At 34.0% G+C, this 17,393-nt stretch overlaps 1 long non-coding RNA gene across 1 annotated transcript in view; it reads right to left on the minus strand.

Moving 5' to 3' along the window:
• LOC118555401 (uncharacterized) overlaps window positions 1-17,393 on the minus strand; it is a 294,515-nt gene that overhangs the window by 180,402 nt on the left and 96,720 nt on the right. Inside the window, exon 3 of the long non-coding RNA XR_013447506.1 lies at window positions 1,297-1,461. This is a non-coding gene — a long non-coding RNA (uncharacterized LOC118555401). The remainder of the gene's footprint in view (window positions 1-1,296; window positions 1,462-17,393) is intronic.

A 17,393-nucleotide genomic window follows, 5' to 3' on the forward strand; every position in this document is an offset into this window, starting at 1 on the left:
CTCTTTAACTATACAAATATAACTAACACAGAAAATACCATTATGTGCAATATGGGAAACAATGGGGGAAAAATCCAAGCATTATTATACAACTTGAGAATTTTGTTTGTGAAAAATTATGTAGGTTACTAATAAGTTTCCAGATAAACTTTATGCAATAGCCCCCCCAATGTCACTACTTATTATTTTCAAATGTTTCTTACATATATGATTGAATTTTCATTTTTTCAAATGAGTTCTGAAATTTGACATATGAAATATATTGTACATATTAATATATGTGTATTTATTATGCATTTACTCTGAATTGATGGTATACAACCTAGTAATTTACATATATAGTAACAATCTTGAGATCGATATCCATCAGTGGTCAGCAATGTAGTAGAATGCCTATAGTAATTTTGTTTTGAATTTAGTGTTTGCTTATTTAACAGTAATAGAGTTTGTCACCACAACCAACTGGGGTTTGTCGATTTTATATGAAGCTATAATTGTATTCATGTTTTCTTTGTTGTTTATCTAAAAAATTGAAAAATTTGGGACTGTAATTATGATAATTAATAAGTGAACACTTAAGTGGAAATAAATGTGATATCCTGGATTCATTTAGTCTTCTAAATTGCTGATCATTTTAGAGGTGCCAGGGTGGCTCAGTCGGTTAAGTATCTGACTCGATTTCAGCTCAGGTCATGATCTCAGGGTCCTGGGATCAAGCCCCGTGTTGGGTTCTGTGCTCAGTGGGAGTCTGCTTGAGGATTCTCTCCCTCTTCCTCTGCCCCTCCCTCTGCGTGCTCATGTGCTCTCAATCTCTCTGTCTTCTAAAATAAATTAATTAAAAAAATAAAAATAAATTGCTGATCATTATAGTTTACATTTTCTAGGCAAACCCTGGTCTAAAACAGCATTCTGAAAATTATGTTCCTTAGTACACTAATCTCAGAATATTCCATCACAAAAAAGAGGTTCATAGGATAAAAACTGGGGACTCATTATAAGTAATGCTCTATACTTGTTTCTTGTGTATTCTCTAGTGTATTTGTATTTTAAATACAGTAGTATTTGCAGGGGTTAGATTCCAAGACCCCCACCCAGTGGATGCCTGAAACTGGATAGTACTGAACTCTATATATACATCTTTTCTTATACATACCTATGATATAATTTAATTTATAAATTAAGCACAGTAAGAGATTAACAACAATAATAAAAAAACAATTATAACAACATACTATAGTGAAAGTTACGTAAATGTGGTCTCTCTCTCCCAAAATAATCTTATTGTATTGTACTCACCCTTCTTCTTGTGATGATGTGAAATGATAAAATGCCCTCATGATGAGATGAAGTGAGGTGAATGACTAGGCATTGTGATGCAGTGTTAGGCTGATATTGACCTTATGATAGTACATCAGAAGGATCATATGCTTCTGGATTGCAGTTGACCAGGGGTAACTGAAACTAGAAAGAGAAACTATAGATAAGGGGGGATTACTGTATTCAGAACAGTATGATAAACATAAAAACCATTTAACTTTGGCCCTTATTAATCAAACATTTTTCTACAAATGCTTTTTTTACAAAAGCACTTTTCAACATTCCTTTGCCTAGTTTTTCAATAGAAGATTTTTCGGGAAACACAAAGTTTCAAGAACTAAAAAAACAAGAAATAGGAGTTAAGGCCATGAAGATGGTCCACCTTTCTGGGAAAAAGAGTATGGATGAATCAAGCAGATTTCCATGCTAATTTTAACTGCACCTAACTAATGACTGAAGAAATAATTTAAACTCTTTGAAGCTAAGTATTCTCATCTCAACTAGTAACTATGTTTAACCATTGGTTTATTATAACAATTAGATTAGATATAATGAAGTTAAGCACTCTATTAGAACCTACTCTTAGATTTTTTTTAAGCAGCTCCAAATTACCATTAGTTTTTATCAGCAATGCAGTGCAAATGTCTACCAAGATATTGGATTGTGTCCTCTCTATTGGATGACCCTTGTATTTACGCAACTTGTGAAGCCACAGTGGACACATTATGACCTCATTCTTGTCCCAATCCCTACTCCATATTCTATCTCCTTATACCATAGTAGGTGAAATTGATTATCTTTTTTTTAAAGATTTTATTTATTTCTATGCCAGAGAGAGAACACACACAAGCAGAGGGAGTGGCAGGCAGAGGGAGAAGCAGGGGCCCTGCTGAGCAAGGAGCCCAATGCAGGACTCGATCCCAGGACCCTGGGATCATGACCTGAGCTGAAGGCAGATGCTCAACCGAGCCACCCAGGTGTCCCTGGTCATATATTTTTAATGATTTATTTATTTGAGAGAGAGAGAGATAGAGAGAGAGAGAGCACAAGTGGGAGGGACAGAGGGAGAGGGAGAATCTCAAGCCAACTCTGCACTGAGCACAGAGCCCGACACAGGGCTCCAACTCAAGACCCTGAGATCATGATCTGAGCTGAAACTAAGAGTTGGACACTCAACCAACTGTGCCCCCTCAGGCATCCCAAAATTGGTTATCTTTAAAAAAAACCTCTGGCTCCATCCATTTTTTATGGCTGAGTAATATTCCAGTGTGTGTGTGTCTGTGTGTGTCTCTGTGTGTGTGTGTGTGTACGTATACATATATATGATATATATATATCATATCTTCTTTTTTTTTTGGTATTATTTTTTAATTTATTCATTTGAGAGAGAGAGAGAGCCTGAGCAGGGGGCAGGAATAGAGAGAGAGGGAGAAGCAGACTCCCCACTGAGCAGGGAACCTGACATGGGGCCCAATCTGAGGACCCTGAGATCATGACCTGAGCAGAAGCAGATGCTTAACTGACTGAGCCACCCAGGCACCCCCACATCTTCTCATCATTCACCAGTCGATGGACACTTGGGCTGTTTCCATAGTTTGGCTATCATAGACAATGTTGCTATAAATATTGAAATACATGTATCCCTTTGAATTAGTATTTTTGTATTCTTTGGGTAAAACCTAGTAGTGCAATAGCTGGATTGCAGGGTAGTTCGGTGTTTAACATTTTGAGGAATCTCCATACTGTTTTCCAGAGTGGCTACCCTAGTTTGAGAGTATTACGCTAAGCAAAATAAATCAGTCAGAGAAAGACAAATACCATACGATTTCATTCATATGTGGGATTTAAGAAACAAAACAAACAGAAGGAAAACCAAGAGAGAGAAAGGCAAACCAAGAAATGGATTCTTAACTATAGAGAACAAACTGATGGTTACCAGAGGGGAGGTGGATGGGGGGATAGGTTAAATAGGTGATGGGGATTAAGGAGTGCACTTCTTTTTTTTTTTTTTATGTTATGTTAATCACCATACATTACATCATTAGTTTTTGATGTAGTGTTCCATGATTCATTGTTTGCGTATAACACTCAGTGCTCCTTGCAGAACGTGCCCTCTTTAATACTCATCACCAGGCTAACCCATCCCCCCACCCCCTCCCCTCTAGAACCCTCAGTTTGTTTCTCAGAGTCCATAGTCTCTCATGGTTCGTCTCCCCCTCTGATTTCCCCCCTTCATTCTTCCCTTCCTGCTAGCTTCTTCTTTTTTTTTTTTTTTTAACATACAATGTATTATTTGTTTCAGAGGTACAGGTCTGTGATTCAACAGTCTTACACAATTCACAGCACTCACCATAGCACATACCCTCCCCAATGTCTATCACCCAGCCACCCCATCCCTCCCACCCCCCACCACTCCAGCAAACCTCAGTTTATTTCCTGAGATTAAGAATTCCTCATATCAGTGAGGTCATATGATACATGTCTTTCTCTGATTGACTTATTTCGCTCAGCATAATACCCTCCAGTTCCATCCACGTTGTTGCAAATGGCAATATTTCATTCCTTTTGATGTCTGCATAGTATTCCATTGTATATATATACCACTCCTTATGATGAACACAGGGTGATGTATGGAAGTGTTAAATTACTATATTGTACACCTGAAACTAATATAACACTGTATGTTAACTATCTGGAATTAAAACTAAAACTTAAAAAAAAAAAAGTTCTAGCAAGTAGCTAATATAAACCCAAAATCATAGGTTTAAGCAGTTTGAGATTATCTCAGTTCTAAAACATGTCCTAAGGTACTCAGACTAGACCTGGATACCAATGAGGCATCATGGCATATGACACCAGCACCACAATTATTCATCCTACATACCTTGTATAGATCCAGTCATTTGTCCTTTCCCAAATTCTTAAGGCATTGTATCACTGAAGTGGTCTTTAAAGGGCATTTGTACTGCATTCTGCTATACTAACCCCTGCTAAGGGTTAACAACATTGATCAATTAAATGATGGTCCTCGTTTTTGGAAGCAACATTTCTCAACATAGTTGCATATAATTTTAATTTTTTATATTCAACCTTCTTAGAAAATAGGTCTTTTTTTTTCCAAAAGGAAGAAAAAAATATCATATATAAGTTGCTGAGCTGTGAAATAAAAGTGTAAAAGAGTCTGGGAGGGGGTTTAAGATACCCAGGAATTAGAGACTACATTCCTTTTACTTAATAGTTTTATGTTATAATAATAATAATATGTTTTACCTATTAATCTTGCTTACTGTCTGTCTACCCCCTCAAAAATATAAGCTCAAAAATATAAGCTCATGTTTTGTTTTAACTCACTGTCATACCTCTAAGACTTAAAACAATACCTGGCACATCACAAGAGTTGAATAAATGCTTGTTAGATAAATTAATCTAGAGGGTTGTAAATGAGAGCATGTCAAGTGCAAATATTTGTAAAGACTACCAAAAAGAAAATCCTAGATATTTCCTATTTTAAAAATTCTGTGGCTAGAGGGAGTACTAAAATTATTAGAAACTGTATTTTAGAAAATAAAAATAAATATCTTTAGGTTGTACTAATGAGAGTAAAAGCTCCTCTTCAAAAATAATTATAAATCTCTGATTATAAGTTATAATCATAGGAAAATATAAATCTCTCTATCATCATTAAAAACTTCTGTCTTCCATTCATAGGAACCCTTCCTGCCTTCAATGAATGCAAGGCTGATTTAAAACTTATGGGAAATTTTTCACAAAATATGGAAAAGCTAGTAGCAAAAGGACACTAGAAAAAAATGTGATGAGTAATAAAAGGTGTTGCAACTTAACCCACTGAGAAATTAATATAAAGATATTAGCCTTAAGAGTGAGGTAAAGAGGACATAAATAAATTTAAATAGATATGGACATGATTACCAATAGTATTTATAAATGGCAGCTAAAAGAATTTATGATATTCTTAAATCAGATTTGATAAAGGACATGAACTAGAGGCCCAGCCTCACATATCCTGTTTGAATTCTGTGAGCAACAGCATGTGGAAAAATTCACATGATTCAAGGGTTTTATCCCAGATATCGGTTGCCAGGCTTTTATTTCCCTATGCTAAATAGTAAAGCATTATCACAGATATAAAATAATCTCCATCTGTGTGCGTGCCATTAAACCAGGTAATTTGGCAAGGAGTCACATTCCTTAAACAACATGTGTAAAATTTTTCCAAGGCAATGCAGGTAATATTATTCCCTGATGTGTGTGTGTGTGTGTGTGTGTGTGTGTAATCTTAATTCTGTATTTTTCAATCATTCTTTCATTCATTCATTCAATTAAAAGTGTTTTGGGCACTCAAGTATTAAGCTAGTTACTGGGGCTGAAGAAATGAATAAAATATATTTATCTGCCTCAGGAGACTGACAATTCAGAAATACGAGTATATAACCAAAAAACTGACACTACAGTTGGATAAACACTATGGCTTTAACAAAATGTTTTTCATTACACATGGACTGAAGCTCAAAGCACAATAATAAAAATATTATTTTTGTTTTATGTATTTAAATCATCACTGTAAAATTCCCTTTTGCAATATCTGATAAGCCTGGCAGTCAGGTAAAATGTGCATAATAAATATGTTTTGTAACTACATAATGCTAACTCATTTTGTTGTTACCATAATTATCATTTGAACACAGAAATTTTAACTCCATAATTTAGTCTTTTAATACAATCAGTTACAGTCAAAAATCTTCAAAGTCTTTTATATTGCTCCAAATAAAACACAAAGGTGCTCTCACCAATTCAACAGGAAAAGGCCTGTTTCTGAGAAAGCATTTGAGTATATATTTTATTTGCACAACATACTTATTCAGGGCTTATATGCCAGGTAAATCTACAGAACTTTTTGCTATAAAAAGTTATGCAAGAAATATATATCCCTGATATTCCTTAGAGGAAAGACTTCAAAAGCATTACTTTCAAATAGGGATAGAATTTCCAAGAAGTTCTTCATATCCCTGATTGTAAGCTAGACATCTGCAGGAAGAGAGAAATTTGAATTTGTTGGGAAATAAGTGAAAACAAATTCTGTACTTGATGAATATTGCTGAGTACTCAAACATAGATGCCTGTCAGAAATAAGTCATCTGCAACAGTAAAAACACTTTAAATTTACCCAGCACCTTCTTCTGAGGAATTCGTTTAGCACTAAGTTGGAAAATGCAAAGGGAAGCACTATTACACTTTAAAAAGATATAGAAAGAAGAAAATAAAACTGTGTCGCCCTATAAAGACAATAGACCATTTAAGCAGGAGTTAAACCAGTCAAGTAACAAATTTTACTGATTTAACTCAGGGAATTGACCAGTTGCTTGAGATAAATGAATCAACAAGCTTTTAGTATCATCTATATAGATGATCACATTATTTTTGAATAAAAATTAAATAATATCAGAGGGCATTAATTGAAAAGTTAACATTTTAAAAGATATTATTTTGAAGTAAAAATAGACTACTTCAGATGTCAAATGAAATTATTTAATAACAAAATGCACCTGAGAGTATAGAGGACAATCATCACATCAGAAACAGTAATAGGAACCATCATTGATAAACTTCCAATCGATAGTATTAAGACCTCATTCTTTTATCCATCTATCACATTTTTATTGAGTTTCTTCTTTGTGTCAAGCAAGTTACTGGGCTCTGGGGGATTTCAATAATGAATAACAACACCAAAAAAAAAAAAAGAGAGAGAGAGAGAGAGAGATTTCTTCCTTTACAGAGTCTTACTCAGTGAGGACATTCCTCTTTGTAAAATTTGTTGCTTAAAATCCGATCATTTTCCTCTTAACATGAAATTTAAAGAGAAATGGTACTGACAAAAATTTGTATTAGTTATTTCTTAATCCTCTGTAACTCCAGGTTTCTAGTCTTTAATTTTATATATAAAAATATATTCTATATCTTATATATACTATTTAGTATAATACGTATGCAAATAAGTGTAATACATATTTATACATACATATACATATATATACTATATATATACACACATATATATACAGTATAATCACATTGCAATACCTAAAAACTTGACCCAGTAAAAGCCTCTGAGAACTTTTTGAACTTACATATGGTAATTTTCACAATAAGGCAGTGTTTAGGACAGATTCTCTTGAAAGCAGAGCCTGAGGCAAGGATTAAAATGCTGAACCTTTAGTAGAGAAGTACCAGCCAAGGGCCAAGGATGAAAAAAAATGGAAGTGAGGCAAAGGTGCAAAGCACTACTATATGGTATTATCATATTGACTATCATGTAAGAAGTAAGAAGTACCATTAAGACATGAAGCAAGTTGTTCAGAGATGGGATAGCTTGATAATGCTGAGAGTTACAAGTTATCTTGAAACTTATATGACATCTCTTGGAGAATCTACAAAATAAAGACCAATGTGTAATACAAGTTTAGGGAGACTCTCAACAAACTTGGGCTTCTCAGAATCCTGCTTTGCAGGACCCAGGTAAATGTTGCTTCCTAGACAAAGTAACTCATTGGTACCTAGACCCTCCATACAACTATGTGTATTTCCAAGCATCAAAATTATGTATAGATTTTAGTAAAAAATCAGAATATATTCTTGTTAGTTTGACATCAAATCATTATATATATATATATTTTTAATATTACACAATAAGAAATGTTTCTGTGATGCATTCAAGTGTTTTTAATCACTGTTTTTGTTAGTTATTGAGATTGTCATCATCCCTATTTTTCTAGCATTTTTTATTCTCTCATAAAGGATTTCCTTCATTCAGTGAATATTCTCTGATTTCTCTAAACACTGAGCAATCTTAAACTTTCAACAGGGGAGTCTAATCTCATTCATCATACCTTCTAAAATACTTCAGACTTTAACAACGCCAATCTTAGGTATAAATTCTTACTTTACAGCCATTAAAAGGTCATGCTTTTCCTACTTTTGTCTGACAATTTTTTTCATTGAGAATGGGTGAATGAAATGCTGATAGCCTAGTGGAGTGAGGAAATAGCTTTGTCATCTTATGTTTATTAAAGTTTTTTTAAGATTTTATTTATTTATTTGACAGAGAGAGAGAGTGAGAGACAACAAGGGGGAGCAACAGGTAGAAGGAGAGGGAGAAGTAGACTCTTTGACAAGCAGGGATCCCAACGTGGGGCTCTCCATCCCGACTCTAGGATCATGACCCAAGCTGAAGGCAGACGCTTAAATGACTGAGCCACCCAGGTGCCCCTGTTTATTAAAATTTTAAAAGCAATTGCAGTAATTAACTTAATCTATTTATATTTATGCTGATTAAATAATCCTACTAAGTGGCAGTAGATTCTAACTTTCATTTAAAAATGAGTATAGGGGGGCACCTGGGTGGCTCAGTTGGTTAAGCAACTGCCTTCAGCTCAGGTCATGATCCTGGAGTACCGGGATCGAGTCCCACATCGGGCTCCCTGCTCAGCAGGGAGTCTGCTTCTCCCTCTGACCCTCCCCCCTCTCATGTGCTCTCTCTCTCTCTCTCATTCTCTCTCTCTCAAATAAATAAATAAAATCTTTAAAAAAATAAAAAATAAATAAAAATGAGTATAGGGCCGACTGGGTGGCTCAGTCATTAAGCATCTGCCTTCGGCTCAGGTCATGATCCCAGGGTCCTGGGAGGGAGCCCCACATCAGGCTCCCCACTCCAGGGGAAGCCTGCTTCTCCCTCTCCCACTCCCCCTGCTTGTGTTCCCTCTCTCACTGTCTCTCTGTCAAATAAATAAATAAAATCTTAAAAAAATAATAAAAATAAGTAGAATAACAGGCCACACTCCAAGGAAAAACACTCCCAAGGAAAGAGATAGGGCAGGGATTTGGCAATTTTAAGGCAGTTTTCAGTATTTAGAGTTACAAAATACAGTTGAATTTGTTAGCAACACATTTGAAATAGTCTTGGGTCTAAAACTGATCATTGCCAGAGTATTAAAAGATACTAACTCAATGATAAAAAAATTTTTTGCTTTGGATATTATTAGGCACCTGAACAAATGAAAATCTGATATAATAAATTAAAGGAGCAATGTTTAATTTTGTTCCATTCAAATAACAAGAACAAAAGAATATACACACACATTAAATCTCTAGACTACTCAATTAAATATAAAAATATTGTAAGGAAAACAAATAAAATAAAATTCCAGAAATAAGAGAACTATACAATAAGTTTAAAAGTTGTGACATCTAAATTCTAGTCTTGACTCTGTCCACAACTAGCAGTGGACATTTAGTGAAGCAAATATTCTTCCTGATTTTAAAGTTCTTTATTTATGCACCAAATCAGAGTTGAAATAGATGTCACAAAGCCCATCTACTACTGCACAAATATGGCAGACAATGCAAACAGATCCCAGCAATCTTTGCCACTGTGCCCAAAGTAACAAAATTAATTCTTATCCTACCACTTCAAGCAGTCACTAGTAACTAATGAACCTGGCACTAGAGAAGAAATAATTTTGGCATCTTTTGATTAGATAATCTCTAGTAGATCTAGCATTTCTTTTTTTTTTTTTATAATGAAGCCTGCAACTTCTTTTTTTTTTTCTTTTTCAAAGATTTTATTTATTTGACAGAGAAAGAGAGAGACAGCTAGAGAGGGAACACAAGCAGGGGGAGCGGGAGAGGGAGAAGCAGGCTCCCGGCTGAGTAGCTCTAGCATTTCTTAACTTTAAGCATCAGTTCTTTGTCTACACATTGTGTAATTAATTGTTCTTTAACAAAATGTAACCAAATTCTGGTTTTCAGTGAGCTCATTTACAGAACACCTGTGTCCTGTTGACATTCAGAAATAGGGAACTATTCTATCTAGCAGCTAAGGCCTAAGGGAGGAATCAAACAGCTATTTAAATTAATGACAGTTGAAAATTAATTCAATCTGAGTGACTTAAGTATCACAGAGGCAGAATAAATTATAGAGTTAGAACGTCAAGATATGTGGATTAAAATGTTATCTTCTCATCTTATCCAAGTTGAAGTATTCATTCATTCAACAAATATGTTTGAAGTCCAACCACTCTACTAGGTGGTAATACAGTGTGAAATGAAACTGATATAATTTCTGTTTTTATGGTGCTCACAGTCTAGTGCAGGAGTAAGGGAATATAAATATATTTTAATATGAAATTAAAAATTTGCAAAATGAATTATTTTATTAGCAGGAGCAGTCATGAAAAATATGATTAAAAATGGATATTCAAGCTAAGATCTGATGAAGCTAGACTAGAACTAGAGTTGGTACTCTGAGGAGGAAAGAAGTGGGCAATCTTTGAATACGTTTTGCAGGAAGGTGAAATATTGAAAAGGATTAATTGGCAAAGGATTACATTTAGGAGATAAAGGAGATAAAGTCTGACACCAAATTTCTGGCTTTATTCCTAAGTAGATACAGGCACCATTGACTGAAATGGATAATTAAGAGGAGTGAAAGATTTGGAGGAAAGCTTAAGAGCTCAGCTTTTGAATTAGAAGCTTATAATGCCAATAAAACTTTCAAGAGATAATGCCAAGTAGAAACTTGATCTGTGGCTCTGGAAATTAGAAAAAGTGTCCAGGATAAATATTAAATGTGAGGACCATAAACATATGTATTGTATTTAACACCTTGGGGATGGGTGAGATTGCCAGGGAGAAAATTCTTCATGAGAAGTTATAAGAGTTACATGTGAGTCTTGAGGATTTTTAGTGATCTTATAGAAAATTTCCTCAAAGTGTGGTCTGTGAAATAACAGCATCAGCATCACTTGAAATCTTGTTAGAAATACAGTTGACCCTTGAACAACATGGGGGTTAGGGGCACCAACACCCCACACAGTCAAAAATCCATATATAACTTTTAACCCCTCCCAGACTTAACTAATTAATAGGGTGCTGTTGACTGGAAACCATACCAGTAACATTAACAATCAATTAACACTTAATTTATATGTTATGGGGGCGCCTGGGTGGCTCATTCGTTAAGCGTCTGCCTTCAGCTCAGGTCACGATCCCAGGGTCCTGGGATCGAGCCCCGCATCAGGCTCCCTGCTCGGTGGGGAGCCTGCTTCTCCCTCTCCCACTCCCTCTGCTTGTGTTCCCTCTCTCGTTGTGTCTCTCTCTGTCAAATAAATAAAATCTTTAAAAAAAAATTTATATGTTATGTTTGTTACATACTGTATTCTTACAATAAAGTAAGGTAGAGAAAAGAAAATGTTATTAAAGAAATCATAAGAGAAAGAAAATACATTTACAGTACTATACTGTATTTATAAAAACAAATCCATGTGTAAGTGGATCTGTGCATTTCAAACCCAAGTTGTTCAAAGTTCAACTGTACAGTGTCTCAAGACCCCCGGCAGGCCTCCTGACTCATAACCTGCATTTAGAAGACCACTTGATGATCAATATGTTTAGCTGTGAGAAGCATTTGAGTAAAAGAGAAGGGGTTGGCAAAGGAAACTGAGAAAGAAAAACGAAAGGAAAACCAATGTCACAGAAGCCACTATAAAAGAATGCATGAAAAATGAAGTAGTAGTCAATAGTGTGCAATGCTGTTGGGAGGACCTATAAGATGACAGAAAAAGTGTGCATTAAATTTAACAGTATGGGGTTTGATAAGTCATATTAGCCAGACCAGTTTTGATGGATGCAAGTAGAAGCCAAAAATTTAGCTAGTTGAAAAATGAATGGAACTTGATGAAATGGCAACAACCATATGTAAACAACTCTTTTTGAAGAAGTATGCCCTTGAAAAAGACTGAAGAAAGGTCAAGAAGTGAAGAGAATGAGAGGGTGAGGAGAGAGTCAAAGTGGATGATACTCACGCAAACACTGATAGATGATGTTTGAATGTTAATGAGAATACTCAGTTATAAAAGAAAAAACTTGAAACTAACAAGAAGTGGACAAACTGAAGTTCAGTATTAACAAAGGGGAAAAGCGAGGAGTTTGCCTTTGAGAGGTGAGAAGTTTTCCTCCGTTGTTAAAGGAGTAAAGCAGATGAGTGTAAATGACCACAGGCTCAAATATTTGGAGGACAGACACTCATCTATGGTTTCTAATATGAGAGAAGGTCATTTGCTAAAAATGAAAGTGGGAAGGGGGATCATATATTTGAGAAAAGGGAATATTTTTATTCTTCCTAGATAAAAATGTCATTTTATTCAATTCATAACAACCATTCCAGGTATACCATTTTATACCCTAATATTACAGATAACAGATTTCAGGTCAAGTAAATTTAAAAGCTTGGATACAAACCTAGCAAATTTACTTCAGATCCATTTCTTGTCAACTACAACAATGTCTTTTTTATGGAGAGAATTTATTTCAAAAATTATATAAGAGTATGATGTGATGATGAATTTTAATGACAACCATCAGCCAGATGGTATTATCACCAGTAAAACACTGTCCTTGCACAAATGAAAAATGACTTAATTTCACTCTGACTCACTTTTTGTCTTCGCAGTGAATATACTATCATGGACCATTAAGAAAGTATAATAATAATTAATAATAGCAAAAATAATTAACCTTTATATAACAGTTCATAAAACATTTTAGCATACTTTATTTTACTACATATTATCCCATAATGTTTAATTATTGAGTATATTTTCTTATAAAAATCAGGTTTTTTAAAGATATTTTTGATGTTGGGTCAGAAGTAAATGTTGCTAGGATAGTTTCTCACACATAGCATTGTTTTAAGGTCAAATTAGATAAATTAGATGAAAGCATGTTATTCAAAGGAAAAGCTTAAAACTTCATTATTAAGGATAAAAAAAGAAAAAAGAAAGTTCAAGGAATGAATGTCATTGCAATTTTTAAAACTATGAGCAGAGTCCTGACTTATTCAATGGATTTTGATGAAAGTTATCTTTTATGGTTGATATCAACTACTGTACTTGACCATAAAACAGTGAAATGTAAGTGTTCATTTGTTATAAGCATACTTTTGAGATGACCAGGATAGTTTGACTCTGAAACAAGTCTATGAAATAAGAAACTTCCATAAGAAACTATTAAGTACACTAGAAAAACAATATGTTCTGAGAAACCTTAGAAAATGTTTAGAAGATTACTCTACATGGCCCTTTGTAAATGTTGCCAGGACAGTAGAAGATTTGAGAGATATCACCATAGGGTTTGGTAACAGCCAAAGGACAACTGAGAAATAATCAGCATGCCAAGATGTAAGAGGAAATCACAATAGCCCAGAGCGATGACACAAAGGATAAAAGGGTCAGGCACCTAAAAAACAAACAGTGATTGCCAACTCTGTAAGAAGTATCCTATGGGCCTACGGCAATAAAAACAAATGAGCAAACAAACAATTCATCTTTGTCAAGAGGCCAAACCATATACTCAGTAAAACAGGCTCTGGCCAAATCTGGCCAAAGACTATCTCTTGGGAAGTTTGAGGATTCTGGCCTATGAAATAATACAACAAACTAACAAGAGAAGTAGGAAGCTGTAAAAATACAAATGATTAAAATTCAGCAGGATAAAATACACCCACTCCATCCGAAGTTTAACCTCCTTTTACTTTTATACTGTACCTTAGGATAAAGCTAACTTATTTTTAACTACAGATTTTCTTTTTTATAAATATGTGGTGAATCCTGATGGGGATAACGCTATACAGGCATCATTCTTTTTTTTTTTTTTTTCATTCTAAATGGGATGTCATTTGCTAAGGATGTCAGAATCTGGATGTAATTGCCAATTAGTCTAACTTAAAAAGGTTTTTTTAATTTTAAGGGTTAAGGTTTTTATAAAGAAAACAACAACACAAAATACTTGTTGAGGGGCGCCTGGGTGGCTCAGTCAGTTAAGCGTCTGCGTTCTGCTCAGGTCATGATCCCAGGGTCCTGGGATCGAGCTGCATATCTAGCTCCCTGCTCAGTGGGGAGCCTGCTTCTCCCTCTCCCCCTGCTCATGTGGCTCTCTCTCTCACTCACTCATGCTTTCTCTCAAATAAATAAATAAAATCTTAAAAAACAAACAAACAAACAAAAATACTTGTTGAAAGTAACCAAACTCATACTAAAGAATAAAGTCTATATAGTTTTAGTAAACAGGAAACTGAAAGACAAGTTTACATAAAATGCAAATAACATAAAGATTGCATCTCTGTAGAGTTAGTTTCAAATTTTTCTTCAGTAAATATTGCTCAAAACATTATTAAACAACAGTAAGGGAAATGTCTGTTTAGATTTTTCCTGTCTCAACCTGATTATACACTAGATTCTTGTCCAATCAATATTGATGATCTTTTTTGTAATTTTTGTATTCATTTAATCTTTTTTCTTTATGATAATCACTGCTAAAATGATCCCTTCTTTCCATCTATAGTGAAAACTATAATAAATGAAATATATTCCATCAGTATGTTTACATTGATCATTATTAAAAATTTTAAGTTCAAAGTTTTCTTCCATTCTGTTTCAGCACATTTGAGTCATATTATTCTATTTGCAAAGCAGAGGTCTCTTCAGTACTAGAGCATATAGAGTTATCACTTCTCCAGTGCCCAAGTTTCAAGAGTACTGATGTTTACCATACTAGTACTAGAAAATGGCTTCTTCTATCCATTTTTCACAGTACTGGCAAATGAAAGTTTATAGATCAACTGGATTTTTAGAGGGAAAAGAATTCCTTTTAATTTGAAAACCACTTGTCAAAGTATCTCCATTACTGAAAAGCATGTAACTCTATAAGACTTCCTGTGTTACACAATTCATGTCCACTTAAATAAGGCTAAAAATAATTTGAACTTAAAACAAAAACATGTCAATAAATCTTTTCTACGGAAAACTAAATATCCTGATGGAAAATGTCAATAATCATAGTATCAGAACTTTGACTTAAGAAAACTCACTAAACGGCCTGACAATTAATTACTACTATGCAAAATACCAATAAACATACCAAGCACCTGCATTTATTTCCAAGTTTGCACCATTCCATAGTTTAATACAGATTTACAAAGTATGCTGTTCATCTCTTCATTTACAATTTTAAGTTATTTTATTTTGTATTGAGTAGGAGAGCAAATATACAGAGAATAAAACAAAAACATGTTGGAATATCCAATAAGTATAGTATATATTAATGAAATATTGATAGGAATTGGTACACCTCTAAGAAGAGCAGTAGGTGTGTAAAAGTTAGATAATTATTATTTTACACATCGTCAGAATATATTTTAATATTGGGCACTAATTTTTAAAATAATAAAAGAGGAGCACCTGGGTGGCTCAGTTGGTTAAACAGCCGACTTGATTTTGGCTCAGGTCATGATCTCAAGATGGTGAGATCAAGCCCCACGTCGGGCTCCATGCTGAGCATGGAGCCTGCTTAAGATTCTTTCTCTCCCTACCCGCCCCCACCACCAGCTCACGCACGCACTTTCTTACTCAAAATAACGAGTCATTTTTATTATTTATGCATTATTTTATACATTCAATTGTTTATTGATAGATCATTAATAGCTCCCAGTTAACCTGGAACAGCCCCCTTTCAGTTAGTATCTCTCTTCTAAGATGAGTATTCAGTATGTTCACTAATAAAACAGAGTGTGCTTGGCACCAGCAGCTAGGGAAGGCTAATTCCAGACTCTGGTCTGGTCAGAGAAGTATTTAATATCCAGCCCTGAAGGCCATTTGCAGCAAAATGCACAAAGCCATCATGCCACTAGTCAACTGGGTCACTGGACATTACAATTAGATGCATTTGAAATTTATACTGGAAATAGAGGCTGAGCCAACTTCTCTAAGGAGCAGTCAATGTCTTTCGACAGTGATTTTTTTTCCCCAGTGATTTATTATGTAAACCTAGAAATCTTATATTTAATTTTTTGACAGTGATTCTTTATTTTGCCATAAATATTTTCACAGCTATGAGTTCATAAAACTAAAAGTACATATTTAATGAGAAACTAAGTACCAAATGTCTGTTTTTTTTTTTCTCTAGAAATTTGGTGGTGATTTTGTAACTTACACAAAATATTTTTTGGCATTTGTCAATCACCATGGATTATACTCCAATATCACTGATCATAAAATCAACAAGACATATATTTTATGACAAAACTTTTACCATATACTTCAAAATTTAAGAATTTGTATTATGAAACTACATTTAGACATTCACACATTGTATGAAGTATGACTTCTCAGTTGAACAAGATGAGATTACTAATTCTAAATTTCTTATGCACACATAAAAAGTAAAAGTAAAGTGTGATAGCTGTTAATGTATTTGGTCCATCTAGCCAACAAAGAATTTGATAGAGTTGCATGAGCCACCTTTTTTTTGCCCATGTCATTAGAAGCTTGAAAGAAAAATCAGTTAACTCCAAAAAGAGTTCCTTCTTTTTTCCCACTTAACAAAACCAAAGTATGGATTTGGAAATTATATTGATAAAGTAGAACATCTGACATTATTATCAGTGCTGTTGTAAATTTAATTAAAAAGTTTAACATTGAAAATAAAAATATTTTTTTACATAGAAAATACTAATACAGATTGTAGTGAATGATAGTATTTTGATAAAACATATATTTCATGTACACACACATTTACTAAATTAAGAGAGCTCTGGAGTAGAAATGACTTGGGAATTGGATTAAAATGCACAAAATTCAAAACTGAGTTCAAACTGTGATCAAATATTCTACTGATATAAATAAAAACTAAAGTTGCAGAGATTTACATAAATTCATACATAGTGTAAGGATATCCACAGAATAAATGAAATACAAAAATTGTCTGCCATTAATAGTGTTATAAAAATAAATCACATTAGTATGGCATACACACTTTCTTTGTTCCTTTCATAAATTGAAATTTTAAAATGTTCGATCCTTTGAAAAAATTTAATAAATAAACAGGTTTGTTAATGAGCCCTATACCTCTTCAAAATAAATCAGAAAGCTTCAATTAAAGTATCAATAGAGTACTAACAAATTTCAACATGAAACACTTAAAAAAATTTTTTTTAAGATTTTATTTAT

Source organism: Halichoerus grypus, chromosome 5 (assembly GCF_964656455.1).
Source record: "Halichoerus grypus chromosome 5, mHalGry1.hap1.1, whole genome shotgun sequence".
Classification (NCBI taxonomy): domain Eukaryota; kingdom Metazoa; phylum Chordata; class Mammalia; order Carnivora; family Phocidae; genus Halichoerus; species Halichoerus grypus.